Raw genomic sequence first — 19,740 nt, 5'->3', positions numbered from 1 at the left:
TTCGTGTCTTCGATGCAATTGTAGCCGTAAGATGGCGCCAGGCGTTGGAAAAGCCGCGGGGAGAGGGCGGCAGAGAAGGTTGAGAAAATGAGCGGGTCCCAAGGCAGGAAGGAGGCCAGACGCGGATTGCATATTTGTTGCAGTACATTGCGTTGTAGCTTTGTTTTGAGTTTATCTGGTATTGTAACAGATGAACACATATAGAGAAACAACATTAATACCTGCAACCACTAGCAGCATTTTGCGCGTGCATGCTCAGTTGTAGTGTTCGGTTAGGTACAAGTGAAGCCCAACCCAAACGGCTCGTGACGAGGTAAGGACAGGTGAGGTATCATGAGGTGCAACCATGTATCAGCGACCAGTTTGTTAGTGTCATGTGTGATGTGCTTTGTATTAGACGACAGTTCCCTTGGTGGTCGAACGCGCTGTTCTTATGACGGTAGACAACTCGAGTCAATCATTTTACGTTACGGCACATCTTTGCCCTATGATTTGCTTATATTCTCGATTGATCAATTTCGGCTACAGTTTTACTTTTCCGTGACGTGACGACACCGCAATACCCACGCGCAACGTGTGCTGTTCCCGTAATTCGACATGAACTGAAACTGAGATTATTGGAAGTGATCGATCCTGAGAATGCGGCTACAAAGTGAAGACTTTAATATTTAGGGCACACTGCAGCAGTACATGGTCATAGCGAATTTTCTTCGCTATAGGCGCAGTTAGTGTTTCAAATGCAAGTGTATGACTGCACTGCCTAACGTGCTAACTCTTTGATCCGAAAAACAAATTTTTAAAAATCAAATGAAGTACAATGCCTATTTTATGTAGCTTCTTTAAAGCTTGCACCATTGTTCCGTCGATAGCTCAGTTGGTAGAGCGGTGGACTGTAGTTGCAAAGTAAGTAATCCATAGGTCGCTGGTTCGAATCCGGCTCGACGGAGGCGGTGCTTTTTTTCTTCCTTCCACATTTTTATTGGGGGTGGGCGATTGTTGGAAGTTTAGAATACGAATAGAATAATGGACACTAACTATTCGACAAGAAAGTATTTTCGAATACTCGAAACTAGCCAGATTTTCGCAACAACCTACTGTTATCTGTCTTAAACAAAGTATTGCAAGTTATTAGTAGTGAAACAAGGACAAAGGTCTTCAAAGCCATACAAAAACAAATTTCGTAATGCAAGCTTCGTTTCCGGCTTCGCGGCTGAAACCTACGTGATAACCACGATTTTTGCTGGTGTTTTTCCATTCAGTATTTTTGGCAGTTAGTCATGTAGCAGCGTTAGCTCCCAAGATACAACCAGGGGTGCTTTCCTTGCAACAGGGCTTTTTACATGAGTTTGTGGGGTACGAGTTCCGCCGCGGCCTTTTCTTTCTTTTTTCCCCCAGTACCTGCATGGGATCTTGTTTTCGGCAGCCATTTATTTAGCGTTTTTGGGAAGCTATTCATGCAGCAGCCATTCATTCTTGGAGAGCTTGTTTGCAACCAGGCTCGATAGATTTCGAAGGGCTGTACGTGCAATCTTTTAATGACAATTAGGGGCCTTGGGTTTAAAACTGATCCTTTGTTCCTCAGAGTGCGCTTCTTCTTTTTTTTTTTTTTTTTTGCACTAGTGAGTACTCAGGCGTGATACCTAGTCATACAAGAAATCATATTCCTGTTTTAAGTATGTGCGCCTGTGTTTGATTATTCGATATTCGATTTTTACTATTCGTATTCGGTTCACATTCGGAAAACTTTATATTTGCCAACCTCTATTTTTAAATAAAATTGATTTGACTGCTGCAAGTGTTCGCGTTCCAGGCTCACCGTGACGAAAACTATAGACACCGCCGCCCGGATGTGTAATCCAGCCAAATAAGTACCTCGCCATACCATAGGCGCCGACTACGAGGGGGCTCCGGGGGCCCCCCTCGTCCGTGTCATCGTTGACACGGACGTGCACGGCTTTGCATTCATACTTTCGCTTTATTTCTGCAAATCCCGACAATAGGAGGACCAGCGGATTAGAAGCACCAGCGGCGGCTACCTCATTTCTATTTTTTCACTTCAATTTTTTTTTAAATTTGCACCGTGAACACCATGCACAGGCACAATGCATTCCGATACATACACAGTACAAAGTTTATTACATTTTTTTTAAAGCTTAACCAGGTTGCATCTGGTTTACTACTCTACAGCGTGGGAGGGGGTAGTCGGCAGAAGAGGAAAACGGAAAGTGAGAAGGAAAGGTATAATGAGGGATGCGCGCAATCAGGGGTGGTCGCAGAGTTCAGTCGTCTTCAAAAAGTGCAACAGCGCTCTTGTGGCCCGCGGCGCGAATGACGGTCGAGGCCATGCTCCCAGTAGTTTCTCTTCTATGAACGATCTGTCGTCTAGCCGGGGCATAGAGTGGCACGCAATGTATGTATTTCATTGTTAAAAAGGGGACGGTATATAAAAGAATACGTTGTATTGTCTCATCGCAATCACAAACGCTGCACGGAGCACTGTTCTTCATGCCGATACGGAAACAGTATGCGTTCGTAAAGGCGACGCCCAACCACAAGCGACCCAGTAAAATTGCATCCAATCGCGGTAGACCAGGTGGTAGTTAAAATTACATTCTGGTCTTTTATACGCCTAAACACCGATTCGATTATGAGGCACGCGGTAGTGGGGGACTCCGGATTAATTTCAACTACCTGGGGTTCTTTACCGTGCCCCCAAAGCACTGTACACGAGTGTTTCTGCATTTTGCCCCCATCTAAATGCGGCCGCCGCGGCCGGAATTCGATCCCTCGACCTCGTACTTAGCAGCGCAACACCATAACCGCCAAGCCATCGCGGCGGGTAGAAGCGCCTGAAGGATGCGTGGCGCCATCTCTCGAGGTGATGCGAAACCCGCGCCGTGGTACTCGCGGACAGCTGGTGTTCAGTGCTCAGCGTCAAAAGATGAAAATGGTGCCCTGTATCTGCCTTTTGAACGTCGCTATTCGAGATGACAAATAAAGGTTCAGCGTACTAGAAGTTACAGTGTCAGTGATATTGTGAACAAACATTAGGAAGAACTCGGACGCAATATTTTTTGTTACTTGTTTGGGAAGTAACTAGCGTAATGTAATGCGGTCCTGTACAAAGGATTGGGGGCCATGCAAGGACCGCATTTTTTTTTTGCAAGTTTTGACTGGTTGTCTGGATGATCTCGCTTTGTTCTTGCAACTTGCCCGGATAACGGCTCTGGCTTTTGGCTCAACGTCACTTGAAGGTCGCCGACAACGGGAGCTAAAAGTATTTCATGCTTAAAACAAACTGGCAGCAGGTGGGATACGAACCCACGTCTTCGCAGTGCGCGTGAGATGATCTCACCAGTTTAGGTACTACTAGCGCCGTTTTTCCATCCAATTTCTGGGTAATTATGTTTATTTACTAGAACTAACCCTGGGGAGTGTTAGCGTGAATTTTGTCCCGGGGTTAGTTCAAGTAAATAAACATAAATACCCAGAAATTGGATGGAAAAACGGCGGTAGTAGTAGCTAACTGGTGAGAGCATCGCACGCGTACTGCGAAGACCTGGGTTCGTATCCCACCTGCTGCCAGTTGTTCTTTTCATCCACTTTCATGTCCATGTATTTAGCATTCCTTGAATTCAATTAGGAACTGCAGCTAACTTCCCCTATGCTGCCCTTGGTGGCATTGTTTGTGGGCTACCTAACGGACATCATTAACCAAACATGGAGCAGCGGTAAAGTCCCGGAAATGTGGAAATCGGCCAACACCATTCTTATCCCCAAGCCAGGCAAGCCGCCCAGCCTCGATAACCTCCGCCCAATTTCGCTCACATCGTGCGTAGGGAAGGTTGCTGAGCACGCAATCCTAAACAGGCTTTCACGCTACCTGGAGGACCACGACATTTACCCGCACAACATGATCGGCTTCAGGGTCGGACTGTCGACGCAGGACGCGATGAAGCTCATCAAGCATCACATTCTTGACTGTACTACGCGGGACACGAGAGCCATACTAGGTCTAGATCTGGAAAAGGCCTTCGATAACGTTCTTCACTCGTTCGTTTTGAACACAATCTCGAGTCTTAACCTGGGGAAGCACTTTCATTCCTACACGAGATCTTTCCTGTCAAACAGAGAAGCCACCCTTAAGATCGGGGACCTGACTTCAGACATGATCAAGCTGGGGTCTAAGGGGACGCCACAAGGGGCAGTCATATCCCCAACTCTCTTTAACCTCGTCATGATTGGGCTATCCAGGACACTCTCTGCTATCGACGGTATCAGTCATACCATATACGCAGACGACGTTACCATCTGGTGTACGGGAGGTAGTGACGGACAGGTAGAGACGGCCCTGCAAGAGGCGATTGATGCTACCCAGAGATACCTTGAGTCCACGGGCCTTCGGTGCTCACCGCACAAGTCGGAACTGCTACTTTATCGACCCAAGCGAAGAGGCCCGAAACCAAAGGGGTGGAAACCACTCGCCGATTGCGACATAAACCTGCGCACAAACGACGGAGGATATATTCCGAGGGTGGATGCTATCCGGATTCTCGGCATGATGGTAGAGTCGAATGGTTCAAACAACCAGACAGTGCTGCGACTCACTAAGAAGACGGACAATGCCATCAGGCTAATCAGAAGAGTGGCCAACCGGCAGCAAGGCCTCGGAGAAGATAACCTCGTGAGATTGGTACATGCGTTCGTAATGTGTCATTTCACTTACGTCGCGGCTATGCACAACTGGCAAAGATCGGAGCGGGATAAGCTCAACGCATTAATCAGAAAAGGAATAAAGAGAGCTCTTGGCCTCCCCATATACACTCACACGGAACGCTTACTTCAACTTGGCATGCATAACACGCTAGAGGAAATAGCGGAAGCACAGGAGAGGGCCCAGTTCGTCAGGCTATCTACCACACAAGCTGGAAGACACATCTTACAGGAGCTGGGCGTTTCCCCCACAGTAATCAAAACAAAATTCTGTAGCATCCCTCGAGAGCAGCGGGACCGCATCATTGTCGCCCCGATCCCACGAAACGTCCATCCAGAGCACAACGTGGGAAGACGTCGGGCGCGCGCGAAGGCTCTCCTGGAAAAGGCTCGTGAACGGGCTTCGGAGAACAGTTTCGTAGACGCAGCGCGCTACGTCGACGGACAGGCCTTCGCTGTAGTTAGCGTAGATCATGAAAGGCAAATAACAAACGCAATCTCGATTCGGACGACGTCCTCTGAGATCGCAGAGCAGGCTGCAATAGCGATGGCCTTGACATCAATCTACAGTGACTCCATATCAGCTGTTAGGGCGTTTGCCAAAGGAACCATATCCGAGCTGGCCCTAAGGATACTAGGAAGCAAGGAGATCAAGCCACACATATTGATATGGTTTCCAGCCCACATGGGACAGATCGAGGGTGCCCCGCCCAACCTCAACGAGTCGGCACACGGAGCTGCGCGAGGGATCATCAACCGCGTAGCTACCGGGCAGCGTGACGCTGGGGCTACTGACAATCGGGACTCTCCTTCCTCCTACACGGAAATTACTAAGCACTTTTATTTGGCTCGGAGGATCTACCCCCTCCCACATTGCAAACTCAATAGACCTCAAGCTTTGACACTAAGGCTTCTACAGACGGGGGCTTACCCAAACCCCCTACTTCTTCACAAGGTGTACCCCGAAATTCAGACAACAAATGCATGTGCACTATGCAATGATTTAGCGAATTTACCTCACATGCTCTGGCGATGTCCCGCGTTACACAGCGATAAAAACAACACTTCTTCACGTTGGGATGCGGTCCTACACAGCCCCAACCTCGAAGAACAGTTATGGGCTGTCCAACGGGCCCGCGACGCGGCGGAGAGACTCGGCCTCTCTGTCCTAAAGGACAGAGAGGCCGAGGACCCTAATTTAATTTAGCGCCCTAAAGGACCCTAATAAAGTTTTTCATCCATCCATCCATCCATCCTTATGATATGACTACACACACACACAAACACACACACACACAAACACACGCGCACATATATATATATATATATATATATATATATATATATATATATATATATATATATATATATATATATATATAGTGCTCCGGAAATCCAGTTTGCCTCGCCGTGGGGGTCATTGGCCCCAGCTCTTTCTTGGAACCGAAGCGGCTGCCAGACTGGGGCCACTCCGCAAACCTGCTTTTACTTTTGAATAAAGCCACTCGACTCTCCGTTCTCAACCTGTCAGATGGTGTATTCTTCGCCTCCGCCAAACCGAGCTCCCAACAAGTGGTGACCCAGGACATTTACGTTTTTCTCAGAAGACTAGCCATGGACGACGCTGCTCAAACTCTTGCTGACAGAGACGATGCACGATTACCTCTCCTGTCATAGCCGCAGAGCTTCAGCTTCCCAGCCTCTGGCCCAAGAATTCCTGAGTTTGGTTTATTCACTTCACAAACTTGCACGTTGTCGCCGCGCTACCCTCCGATATCGCCGAGGCCATAGACAACTTGTTAGCAGGTACGCCTTCGGCCACAGCGTACGGCTACCTGAAACACACGATCCTGCATTGCCTCGAGCCATCGCAACAGAGTAGGCTCCAAAAACTCCTCTCTGAGGAACTCGGTGACCAACGACCGTCACAACTATTGCACCGGTTGCATCATTTACTGGGTGAGCACTCCGCAAACGAGAGCCAGCTTCCAATTTTGCGCGAGCGGTTTTGTAACGCTTCCCACAGTCCGCACGTGTGGTACTGGCGGGTTCCCACGAGACGAATCTCGATCGGCTAGCTGCACTCGCTGACCGCATATGCGACTGCTCGTCTGCGGCACAGTTACCTATCGCCGCTGCGAGAGTCTCAGAGCCAGCAGACCAAATCTCGCGCCTGGAGGAAACAGTCGGCTGACAGACGGAAACAGCTGGAGGAAACAGTCAGCTGACGACGGGTGGCAACGCTGGCCGGCAACTTCGGTGCAACCATGGGTGCAACCATTCGCTTTCACAGTCTCGCAGCGCACCTAGGGGTTCGCCGCAGCACTTGGGCCGCTGTCGCTTTCACGAACAAGCAAGTCGCTGCACCCAGCCCTGTTCGTGGACGGGATACGCACCGGTGTTAGATATGGGGCTGTTTCCTGAGCCTACTTCGAGTTCCCCAGACCACATCGGATCGCGCCACTGCTAAGTAAGGAATGCAGAAGCACGGATGACACATTCCTGAGGCACGACAAGTGCAAACAAGTTGGCGGCCCCCACTTCGTGTGCCCCGCGGTAGCTATTCACTGCTTGACTCTTCCAGAAAGCGAGGGGATAGCCCAGCACTGTTCCAGGTAACGTGAGTCCCAAAGCCAGACGGCTGTGATGTACCGGGAAGGCCTGGCAGCGTCGCCCCGGCCGCCTTTGAAGAGGGCATTTGCAAGCCAGCGAGGCCATACCGCTGGGAGTAGGGGGCCCTCGGACAATTGGGGCCCAAGCGTCGCCCCCGTCCGCCTTTGAAGAGCGCATTGCAAGTCAGCAAGGCAAGGTCGCAGGGAGCCGCCGGGTGTGACACCACCGCACGGGCGCCTACCATTGGCCGAAAATGGCGTCATCTGAGCAGACTCTCCCATTGGCCGAACATGACGCGTCTTCCAGGCATTGAAGGGCTTAAAAGAGAGGCCGGGAGCCCAGAGCATTCCAGAGATTCCTAGAGCATTGCCGGATTCACCTCTCTCGAACTTCTTGCCGCGGGCCGCAGCGTCCGAGTTGCTGCCGGCCCATAATGACTGTACGACTATTCATTGACGTCTCTCTGTAAATAATGTAAAATAAACCTCCCAAGTGTTTCATCGCAAAGTCCGTCCTCAATTCCTACAACTGGTTGGCAGCGGTGGGATCGCCTCCAAATGCATCAACTGGTGGCAGCGCTACGGATCAACCTTCGTCGAGAGAGATACTGAGGAACCCGGAACAGCGAAAAAGAGCCTTCGTCCAAGGGTGTCGCAAGGAACCGGGAAGAGCGAAGAAGAGAGAGCCTTCGTCGAAATAGGTCCGAAGAAAGTGGGAGTAGCGAAGAAGAGCGAGCCTTCGACCCAGGGAGTTCTGAGGAACCGGGAACAACGGACAAATGAACCGGATGGCAGGGTGCTGCAACCGTAAGTGAGCGCGTGGTTTTTTTCCTTTTGATTTGCCAGACTCAAACGTTGTGTGTTCATTTTGATAGTTCTGGGAATCGGGAGTTTGATGCATTGTGTGTTTGCACAAATTAATTAAGGAAAACAGTTCTAGCCACCAGTCGGGGCAGCTGCCATGGATCTTAGAAGGTTGACGAGGTTAGACTTGTTGTTGGTGTGCGACGATTTGGGAGATGAGGCGCATGAACAGATGAAAACGCCAGCTATCATAAAGGTGAATTAAGATAGTGGCAATGATGATAAAAGCATTGCGCTTGCTTGGGAGGTGATACAAGAACCACGGGAGCGTGAGCGTCGTGAACGTGAGCGAGAGCGTCGTGAACGTAAGAGTGAGCGTAAGCGTGAAGAACGCGAGAATGAACGGAAGCGTGAGCTTCAAGAACTTACACTTAGGTGTGAGCGTCACGAACGTGAGAATGAACGCGAACGTGAGTATCAAGAACGTAAGCGTGAGCGTGAGCAAAAGTATGAGAGAGAGAAGGCAGCATTGTTAAAAGAGATACAGTATTGTGATCAGTTAATGGCACAGAGACAAAGGCTGTCTGAAAATTCTGTAGGCAGTACAGAGCACAAGAATGAGGAAGTGTCTAGCAGATTTTCACCAAAAGCCGACGAGAAGAGTAGTGCCTGTGAGTTTGGCTGCACATTCAAAGGTGAAGGGAAAAGGCTAGCCGCTAACGATGCCTTAGTGGCAACAGAGGCCGTTAAAGGCCGCAGGGAGAGCGACGAGGTGCTGTGCCAACAGATGACTGTAGAGACAGCTAGGCCAGCTGCGAACAAATTGGCACAGTTACCGCGCGTGTGCGTCGCTTGTAATGTTAGCGAGGTTGCTATCGAAGAAAAGGGTACTGCTGACCCGATAGACACGAGCACCCATGTCAGGTCAGATCTGCGTGCAGAAGTGAGGTGCGAACTGGACGATGCAGTTGAGAGTAGTTCTCGGGATGGCGAGCTCCGTAGTCCACGAGAGAACAACTGCATTGTTCAGGGATCGGTGCAGCTCTCCGTCAGTCCAGGTAGCCTAGATAGGGATGATTCAGTTATTAATCATTCGGACTGTGCGCGTGAGACAGCGATCGATACCGACGGGCTGTGTGCCGATGCACAGCGTGAGCTGGGCAATGCAGTAGAGAGCAGTTCGCAAGAGTGCGAGTTGCATAACTCGAGTAAAGCCTGCTGCATTGTTCCAGAGTCGGTTGGGCTGTCCGCCAGTCGTGGCAAAGTGAGAGTAGATTTAAATGTAAATCACTCAGACTGTGCGGGTAAGAGACCGATCTGGGCCGATGAGATGTGTAACGGCCAGCACGAGGCGCGAGAGAACGGCATAAAAGGGAATTCCAAGAGAAAGCGCCGCAGGAAGAAGCGCCCTAAAGATAGGAATTCGGTGACTAATGTAGAGCCGCCAAAGATGTCGAGAGACCCAAAAGGGCAGGGCGCGAGGAAAAAGGTGCGGTCGTCTCGGACGATGTTGACGCATCCAAAACGTTCGAACCACAGGTCAAAACGAGACCGCGAAGCATGTTCTGCACGGACGCGGACAAAGGGCACGGGGCAGTTAAATTCCTCGCCATTCCGTAGTTCTTTTCGAAGCTCAGCGTGCAGTACAAAGAAGCGCAAGGTGGCAAGACGAGACCAGGTGAGGAGTAGCGACGCGGTCAATAGACGTCATGTTGAAAGCGGGGCGCCAGGACGCAAATTGGCAGGGGACTATAACGTCTTGGGGAAGCTGATAGTGAGTCAGCCCTTTTGTTGTTCCTCGGTAGCCAGAGTAGCTTTCAAACCGCGACCACCTCGTGTACGGCTCAAAGTATGAGTCAGACGAAAACGTTTGGAACGGGAGGCAAACAGAGCTTCCGTTGAAACGAAGTGTTTTGTTTTTTATTTTGAGCATTGGAATGTTTTCGCGATTTGAGACTAGGATTTCTTTCAATATGTAAAGGTATGAGCTTTGTTTATGTTTTGGTTTGAGAAAGCTCCGAGATTTGAAAGACGCGTTTTTATAAACATTGTTTGGAATCGCACCGCTGGTACGATCTGTTGGGAACTCGGCGCTGACGCCCGTGGTTGTACCTGGGTCGCAAGCCCCAAGGGTAGCGTTGGCCTGGCGGCCTGGGGTACAACTGGAAGCATCCGAAGGTCCCGGCAAAGCATGAGTCGACTGGTAACAACAAAACAACTTGTTTATTTTAACATCGCAAAGAGTTGGTGGTCAGGTTGACCGAAGTAGAGAGACGGGAGAGCACTTCACTCAACAGAAGAAATCGGAGCCCTCCTTTTGGCGTCCGGGGGCAGCTGTTTTTATACTCTCGCAGTTGAGGGCAAGAAGGAACCCCTCAAAAGACGAGCACGTGAATGTACAATGGGCTAATGGTGACGCACACTGTCGTAGCGCTGCCGTAGCACCATGTCGAGCACGATCTCGTAGCACCCTGTCGTAGCGCTGCCGTAGCACCATGTCGAGCACGATCTCGTAGCACCCTGTCGTAGCGCTGCCGGTCGGGCACAATGACTGTAATGAGAGGATGATCCCTGCTTTGGCATCGCCTGTTTCGGGCACAATGACTGGAATGAGAGGATGATCCCTGCTTTGGCATCGCCTGTTTCGGGCACAATGACTGGAATGAGAGGATGATCCCTGCTTTGGCATCGCCTGTTTCGGGCACAATGACTGGAATGAGAGGATGATCCCTGCTTTGGCATCGCCTGTTTCGGGCACAATGACTGGAATGAGAGGATGATCCCTGCTTTGGCATCGCCTGTTTCGGGCACAATGACTGGAATGAGAGGGTGATCCTTTGCGGTCGCATCGCCGCAGTCGCGCCTGGAAACACCTGCCGATGAGTGTTGCGGCGACGACGATCGGGCCGAAATGTCTGCCGCCCCGCCGCAGTCGCGCCGGCAAAACCACGTGTCGCAGGCGAAACGCAACAGACCGCCCCGCCGGGGGAAGGAGATCCCGATGGACAGGGGACTGCATCCGCTGGCTGGAGGGATGTCGCTCGATGATGCTCATAACCGAAGTCGGGCGTCCCTCGACGTTTCTTGAGCGCAGCGCACAGAGAAGGCCTCGTTCTCTCGTTCAGGTTCGCACGGGACACTGCAAAGTGACTTCGGGAGAGTTCACATTTTTGTTCTCGTTCCCGGCAAGCGTTAGAACTACGCTGAAACTCAACCGCTCAGTCAGCAAGCACGGCACAACCCTCACTAAGCCCTGCCAGGCTCTTTCCCCTTTTTATACCACTGCCTAGTTCCTTACAGTAGTCTAGCATCACTCAGAACGCGTCCACAAATTGGAAAATTGCACTAGAAAGCATATCATCACTTTGAAACACTAAACAAAAGCAATATGTTAAAAAAAAAATCCTGCCTCAGGAAGAAAAACATCAGTAACCAACAATTTTGAGGCTGATTCCTACGTTAGGGCTTCGACTTAAGCCATCGGCGGTACCGTTGAGACTCCCCTTTTTGTAACGCACCTCAAAGGAATATTGTTGTAAAGCGAGGCTCCAGCGCAGGAGGCGGCCATTTTTGGGAGAGATGGTCTGCAGCCATTGGAGAGGGCAGTGATCCGTCTCAATGATAAACCTCGAGCCGGCTAGATAGCAGGACAATTTCTGAACGGCCCACACGAGACATGCACACTCTTTCTCGGTGGCGCTATACGCCTGCTCACGACTGGTCAGCTTACGACTAGCATACAGGACGGGGTGTTCTACTTCTCCATTTTCCCGTTGGCACAGTACAACGCCCATGCCTCGCTCACTAGCATCGCACTGAACAATGAACCCTTTTGTATAGTCTGGCGATCGTAGCACAGGCTGGCTTGTTAGGGCACTCTTTAGGGCGCTAAAAGCTCTTTCCTTTGTCTCGTCCCAGACGACTGTTTGAGGCTCTGTTTTTCTTAGAGCATCCGTCAGGGGAGCCGCGATATCAGAGTACCTAGGGATGTACCTCTGATAGTAGCCGGCGACACCCAAGAACGACCGAATATCGGTCTTGGTGCGCGGTTGCGGAAAGTCTCGCACAGCGGCCACTTTTATTTCAGAGGGGCGGCGACGACCCTGACCAATCACGTGACCGAGGTAGACAACCTCGGCCTGTGCTAACTGGCACTTAGGAGCCTTGACTGTCAAACCCGCTTCGCGCAGGCGGGTTAGCACTGCCTGCAAGTGTGTCATATGCTCAGACCAGGATGCGGAGAATATCGCTACGTCGTCTAGATACGGTAAAGCGAATTCTTGCTGTCCCCGCAACACTTTATCCATGAGGCTTGAAAAACAGTATGGCGCGTTCTTCAAACCAAAACTCAACACTTTAGGACGGAATGTTCCCATTGGTGAAATGAACGCCGCATACCTACTAGCCTCTTCGGTAAGTGGAACCTGCCAATAACCCCTGACAAGATCTAGGGTGGAAATAAACTGAGCGCTACTAACTTTCTCAAGGCGCTCCTCGATGTTAGGGATCGGATAAAGTTGATCCTTAGTGATGGAATTAAGCCTGCGGTAGTCGACGCAAGGACGAGGTTCCTTGCCCGGTACCTCAACTAAAATCAAAGGGGAGGTATAATCACTCTCACCTGCCTCAATAACACCGAGTTGTAGCATTTTCTTTACCTCAGCCTCCATAATATCGTTCTGGCGGGGTGACACCCGATACGCCTTGGATCGTACTGGCTCTGGGGAGGTAAGTTCTATATCATGAGTAAGTACAGAAGTCCTACCAGGCCTCTCAGAGAACAGACCTTGAAACTCTTGTAATAGCTGGTGTAGTTCGGTTTTCTGCTCGGGCGACAGCGGTGCTTTACTGATAAGGTCACTAATGACTTGACCGGTGCCTTCGCTGTTCGTCACTGAGCCTAGTCCCGGAAGCTCGACCGGAAGCTCTTCAGGAACGTTTACCATCATGCACACCACTGCTTCCCTTTGTCTATAAGGTTTGAGCAGATTACAGTGGTAAACTTGCTGTGCTTTCCGCTTTCCTGGCAGACTTACCACGTAGTTAACGTCCGACAGTTTCTGAACAATTCGTGCTGGGCCCTCCCACTGCACGTCTAGTTTGTTGTTTAGCGATGTGCGCAATATCATGACCTCATCGCCAACCTCAAAACGACGGGCCCTGGCTGTCCGATCATAATAAACCTTGGCCCTCTGCTGGGCCTTTGTCATTGCTTCACCTGACAACTCCTGTGCCCTTCTTAAGCGTTCGAGGAGCTTAAGCACGTACTCCACCACGACTGGGTCGTCGCCCCTACCTTCCCACGATTCTCGAAGCATGCGAAGCGGAGATCGAAGCGAGCGACCGTACACCAGTTCAGCTGGCGAAAACCCCGTAGCCGCATGCGGCGCGGTCCTTAAAGCAAACATCACCCCAGGCAGACACAGCTCCCAGTCAGTTCGATGTTCAAAACACAACGCTCTCAACACGCGCTTCATGACGGAGTGGAGCTTCTCAACGGAATTCGACTGTGGGTGGTACACTGAGCTGTGTAACAGCTTTACCCCACACCTTTCGAGAAAAGTTGTCGTCAAAGCGCTAGTAAACACTGTGCCCTGATCTGATTGGATTTCCGCAGGAAAACCAACTCGCGCAAATATGGACAGTAGTGCTTTAACTATCTCAACTGAGCTGAGTTCTTTAAGCGGCACTGCTTCAGGGAACTTTGTCGCTGGGCAGATCACAGTCAAAATGTGTCTGTACCCCGTGGCTGTTACCGGCAGAGGTCCCACAGTATCAATAACGAGCCGTCTAAAAGGCTCCGTAATGATAGGTACCAATTTCAACGGCGCCCTCGATTTGTCCCCTGGTTTGCCCACCCGCTGACAAGTGTCACATGTCCTCACGAAATGGTCTGCGTCCCGAAAACACCCTGGCCAATAGTACTCTTGCAAGAGACGGTCCTTAGTTTTCTTAACTCCTAGGTGTCCGGACCACGAACCCCCGTGTGACAAGCGCAACAGATCCTGACGATAGCATTGAGGCACGACCAGCTGATCGAACTCCACTCCTCTGCGGTCTAGATACTTCCGGTACAGGACTCCACCCCTTTCCACAAAACGCGCCGTTTTCCTGGCGATACCTTCTTTGACATTGCAGCGCACGTTTTCCAGGCTGCCATCCTTTTTTTGCTCGGCTATCAAAGCCGACCGGCTGACTTTTAGCAACCTATCAAGTCCGTCTGACGTAGGCGCGATGAGCAAATCAGTAGATAGCTCTTCTAACTTTCCCGCATCGGGATTTTCCTCTCCGGTATCTGGTGCCTTTAACGTTACAGACTCAAGTTTATTCAGTTCGGGCGTGCTCGGAATATCAGCTTGCTGCGCCTCTGACCCTTTTTCGTTGTTTGATAACGTCGGCCCCGCAACTACCGCCTTTGCAGCGAGCTCCCGAACCTTCGATCTGGTTAAGGCCTGAACACTAGCTTCACCAAACAAAAGCCCCTTCTCGTGCAGGAGGTGATCGGACCTGTTTGAAAATAGGTACGGGTACTGGGGTGGCAGCATAGATGACACTGCCGCCTCTGTCTCAAGCGCTCCGAAAGGTCCTTCAATAAGCACCTTTGCTACTGGCAGACACACGCTATGAGCTTCCACGGCTTGCTTGATCCACGCGCACTCGCCCGTGAACATATGGGGTTCTACGTAAGACGGGTGAACTACATCCATCGTAGCTGCGGAATCGCGAAGCACTCGGCACTCTTTCCCGTTCACGAGGAGGTCTCGCATGTAAGGCTCGAGAAGCTTCATGTTCTCGTCAGTGCTGCCTATTGAAAAAAACACAACTTTTGGTGTTGTTTCCGGACACTGCGCCGAAAAGTGACCCGGCTTCTGGCACGTATAACACAAGCGCGCTCGCCTCATCTCGAACCGCTTTCTGCGTTTGGCTGCCGCCGTCTCTTTACGTTTGGTCGGACTGCTTTCGCTCGCATCCGCACTACGCGTGTCCCCCTTTGCTCTTATGGGTGTGAACTTCGGCCTCTCAAACTTCGAGCCAAATTCACCCTTTTGACCGTCCTTAGCTCCGCGAGCTCGACGCGTCACAAACTCCTCGGCTAGCTCAGCGGCTCTAGCCACCGTACAAACGTCTGGCCTACCCAAGACCCAGTATCGCACGTTCTCCGGTAACCGACTATAAAACTGTTCTAGCCCGAAACACTGCAGAACTTTATCGTGGTCACCAAACGCTTTCTCTTCTTTGAGCCACTCCTGCATGTTCGACATAAGCCTATACGCAAACTCTGTATATGACTCACTTCTGCCTTTCTCATTTTCCCGAAACTTCCGACGGAACGCCTCCGCAGACAGCCGGTACTTTTTTAGCAGACTCGATTTTACTTTGTCGAAATCCTCTGCCTCCTCTCTATCCAAGCGAGCGACTACGTCGGCCGCCTCGCCGGGTAACAAAGTGAGCAAGCGCTGTGGCCACGTTTCCCGAGAGAACCCCTGCTTCTCGCACGTTCGCTCAAAGTTAACCAGGAACAAACCAATGTCCTCTCCAAGCTTAAACGGCCGCATCAGGTCAGTCATTTTGAACAATACTCGTTCTCCTGCACCGTGTGCCTGACTTCCATTACGAGCGCGTTCCATCTCTACCTCGAGACGCTTCATTTCCAAAGCGTGTTGACGGTCACGCTCTTGTTGCTCTCGCTCTTTCTGTTCTTTAAGTTCGCGCTCCTGTTTCTCTTTTTGCTCTTTAAGTTCGCGCTCCTGTTTCTCTTTTTGCTCTTTAAGTTCGCGCTCCTGTCTTTTTGACCTCTCCTCAATAGTCTCAAGGCATTCCGACAGCTCGTCATCCTCAGCCTCTAACTCAAGAATAGTCCTTAGCAGTTCAGGTTTTCTGAGTTTGTCTGAGACATCCAGACCCAACTCTCTTGCAAGCTCCAACAATTTCGGTTTGCGCAACGACTTCAAATCCATGGCTGCTCTGAATGCTGCTTTCTCTACTGCTTACTATTGTCTTGCCGCAAACTAACCCGGCAGCAACGACAACCACAATTACCAGCTCTGTTTCTGACACTAACAAAAAGCCTGGCAAAGCTCAGAAGAAGAAAGTCCCGCACTCACCAAACCTCGCAGCCAAGAGTCCAGCGCAGTCGTTCCGCTGCAGGCAACCAGTCGTCACACAGGGCTCGTTGCACTGCTCCCGGATCGTCGTTGAGCTGCTCAGCATACAGTCAACTGCATCTCTTTGCTGCTGGCCTCCGTTGTCGCGATCTCACCGCTGGCAGACAGTTGTTTGAAGTCGGAGGCGATCTCACCGCTGCCAACCAGATGTTTTGATCGGATCGCTGGTACGATCTGTTGGGAACTCGGCGCTGACGCCCGTGGTTGTACCTGGGTCGCAAGCCCCAAGGGTAGCGTTGGCCTGGCGGCCTGGGGTACAACTGGAAGCATCCGAAGGTCCCGGCAAAGCATGAGTCGACTGGTAACAACAAAACAACTTGTTTATTTTAACATCGCAAAGAGTTGGTGGTCAGGTTGACCGAAGTAGAGAGACGGGAGAGCACTTCACTCAACAGAAGAAATCGGAGCCCTCCTTTTGGCGTCCGGGGGCAGCTGTTTTTATACTCTCGCAGTTGAGGGCAAGAAGGAACCCCTCAAAAGACGAGCACGTGAATGTACAATGGGCTAATGGTGACGCACACTGTCGTAGCGCTGCCGTAGCACCATGTCGAGCACGATCTCGTAGCACCCTGTCGTAGCGCTGCCGTAGCACCATGTCGAGCACGATCTCGTAGCACCCTGTCGTAGCGCTGCCGGTCGGGCACAATGACTGTAATGAGAGGATGATCCCTGCTTTGGCATCGCCTGTTTCGGGCACAATGACTGGAATGAGAGGATGATCCCTGCTTTGGCATCGCCTGTTTCGGGCACAATGACTGGAATGAGAGGATGATCCCTGCTTTGGCATCGCCTGTTTCGGGCACAATGACTGGAATGAGAGGATGATCCCTGCTTTGGCATCGCCTGTTTCGGGCACAATGACTGGAATGAGAGGATGATCCCTGCTTTGGCATCGCCTGTTTCGGGCACAATGACTGGAATGAGAGGGTGATCCTTTGCGGTCGCATCGCCGCAGTCGCGCCTGGAAACACCTGCCGATGAGTGTTGCGGCGACGACGATCGGGCCGAAATGTCTGCCGCCCCGCCGCAGTCGCGCCGGCAAAACCACGTGTCGCAGGCGAAACGCAACAACATGTAGTCTCGCGAGGGTTATTTAATGAGTAAATAGGCTTTCTTTTTTTTGTGTGCGTGAGTAACCTAAAAGTGAAGGTTATCGTTGAGAGGCCTATCGTAACGCGCGTGTGTTTTAGTTAACCTTCTTTCTTTATATAAGCGTTTTTTTTTTATTTTCTAAGGTTAACCGCGTAGGTTTTCAGTGAGTGCATGATTTGCACCGAGAAGCGTTCTTAGTTCCATTAGCGCGTATCCTGTGTGGACGGAAGGAAGCAGATTTATGACTGGGTTGCTCGTGTGTTGAGGGCAGCCGTATTCTGACTTCTCTGATAAGTATGCGTGGAACGAGTTATTAAAAGACGCATTATTTTAAGGGTTCTGCGGAGTGTGTAAGTCCCGCAAGTTTAATTGTTCGTTTAAGTCACGTGTCCTGTAGGACTTTCAGGGAAGAAACGTGAGTAAGCGCAAATGAAAAGTTTGCCTACAACGCAAGTACGCGTTCTGATTAGTGACCACAAGGCTAGCGCGCTTGTGATTACGTACTTGTGAAGTTGACCAGACGGTTCAGTGGCACCAATACGTGATATAAGTACGCCACTGTGTTAGTGTTGGAAACATGCTGTTCGAGTAGTTGGGCCACCTAAGTTATGTTCAGCTGTTTTCATTGTTTGTTTGCAACGGCAACGACCTTTTGTTTTGCAACATCAATAACACTCTGGTCCTGTCGGCATTCGGGGAGATATGGATAGCTGTTTGGAAGGGTGGTTGGAACTGCTTTGTCAAAATTGGGGAAATAAAAGATCAGGGTTGATTTTGACTCAGTAATAGCCTGGCGAGTCAGGGGTGAAGAGCCTGCGCTTACGCGTGGTGCAGCGCTGTGTTGTTTTGTTTGTTTGACGTATGTTCGCCAGGGCCCAGGATCCCGAAGTTCGTCAAACGAGGCTCGACACCAATACCCTGCAGGTTCTTTCAGCGTTCCTCATGGCCAGCGAATTGAGTTCACCGGCCATTCAGAACATCCGGGGCGAGGACGAGCTGTTAGATATGGGGCTGTTTCCTGAGCCTACTTCGAGTTCCCCAGACCACATCGGATCGCGCCACTGCTAAGTAAGGAATGCAGAAGCACGGATGACACATTCCTGAGGCACTACAAGTGCAAACAAGTTGGCGGCCCCCACTTCGTGTGCCCCGCGGTAGCTATTCACTGCTTGACTCTTCCAGAAAGCGAGGGGATAGCCCAGCACTGTTCCAGGTAACGTGAGTCCCAAAGCCAGACGGCTGTGATGTACCGGGAAGGCCTGGCAGCGTCGCCCCGGCCGCCTTTCAAGAGGGCATTTGCAAGCCAGCGAGGCCATACCGCCGGGAGTAGGGGGCCCTCGGACAATTGGGGCCCAAGCGTCGCCCCCGTCCGCCTTTGAAGAGCGCATTGCAAGTCAGCAAGGCAAGGTCGCAGGGAGCCGCCGGGTGTGACACCACCGCACGGGCGCCTACCATTGGCCGAAAATGGCGTCATCTGAGCGGACTCTCCCATTGGCCGAACATGACGCGTCTTCCAGACATTGAAGGGCTTAAAAGAGAGGCCGGGAGCCCAGAGCATTCCCGGATTCACCTCTCTCGAACTTCTTGCCGCGGGCCGCAGCGTCCGAGTTGCTGCCGGCCCGTAATGACTGTACGACTGTTCATTGACGTCTCTCTGTAAATAATGTAAAATAAACCTCCCAAGTGTTTCATCGCAATGTCCGTCCTCAACTCCTACACCGGCTACTCGCTAACGGCGGCATGCGACATCGGCCCTCGCACAAGCCGCCTACTCTTCGTAGTCGACCGCATCAACGGCAGCCGCCTCCTCGTGGACACCGGAGCCGATTCGTCTATCGTTCCCGTCACGGCCGCAGATCGCCAACGAGCGGCAAGTCCACACCCACGCTCCACGAAGTAAACACTGCCATCGCGCCGTATTGGTTCCGGTCAATAACGCTAGACATCGGACTCCGGCGCTTGCACAGATGGGTGTTTGTGATCGCCGGCGTCAGCTTTGCCATATTGGGAGCGGACTTCCTCAGCCATTTCAGTCTAGATGTCTGTTCCCGATCGGTGCCTAAAGGATATAACGTCACATCCATCGATGTATACTTGGGCTGCAGTCTAACCTCTCCTCATTTGGCGACCGTACGTTTCAGCCGCTCTCAACGTACGACAAGCTACTTGCTGATAATCCGCCACTCACGAAGTCCCGAAACGATGCGCTGCCCGTGAAACGCAAGGTGCCGCATCATATTACCACCACCGGCCCACCTCTCGCCGCGCGGCCATGGAGGCTCGCTGGACGGAGCTTGGAAGTCGCCCGCCGTGATTCGAACACATGCTTCAGCTCGGCGTTATTCGTCCATCCT

At 51.3% G+C, this 19,740-nt stretch overlaps 1 non-coding gene across 1 annotated transcript; it reads left to right on the top strand.

Annotated features, from left to right (window-relative positions):
* Window positions 1-859: 859 nt before the first annotated feature.
* On the top strand, window positions 860-946 carry TRNAY-GUA (transfer RNA tyrosine (anticodon GUA)). The gene is given in 2 exon segments: window positions 860-896; window positions 911-946. It is a non-coding gene; the product is annotated as a tRNA-Tyr (tRNA).
* The last annotated feature ends 18,794 nt before the right edge of the window (window positions 947-19,740 follow it).

This window comes from Dermacentor variabilis, chromosome 1 (genome assembly GCF_050947875.1).
Source record: "Dermacentor variabilis isolate Ectoservices chromosome 1, ASM5094787v1, whole genome shotgun sequence".
In the NCBI taxonomy this organism is placed as follows: Eukaryota; Metazoa; Arthropoda; class Arachnida; order Ixodida; family Ixodidae; genus Dermacentor; species Dermacentor variabilis.
This window is presented reverse-complemented; position numbering and strand designations above follow the sequence as displayed.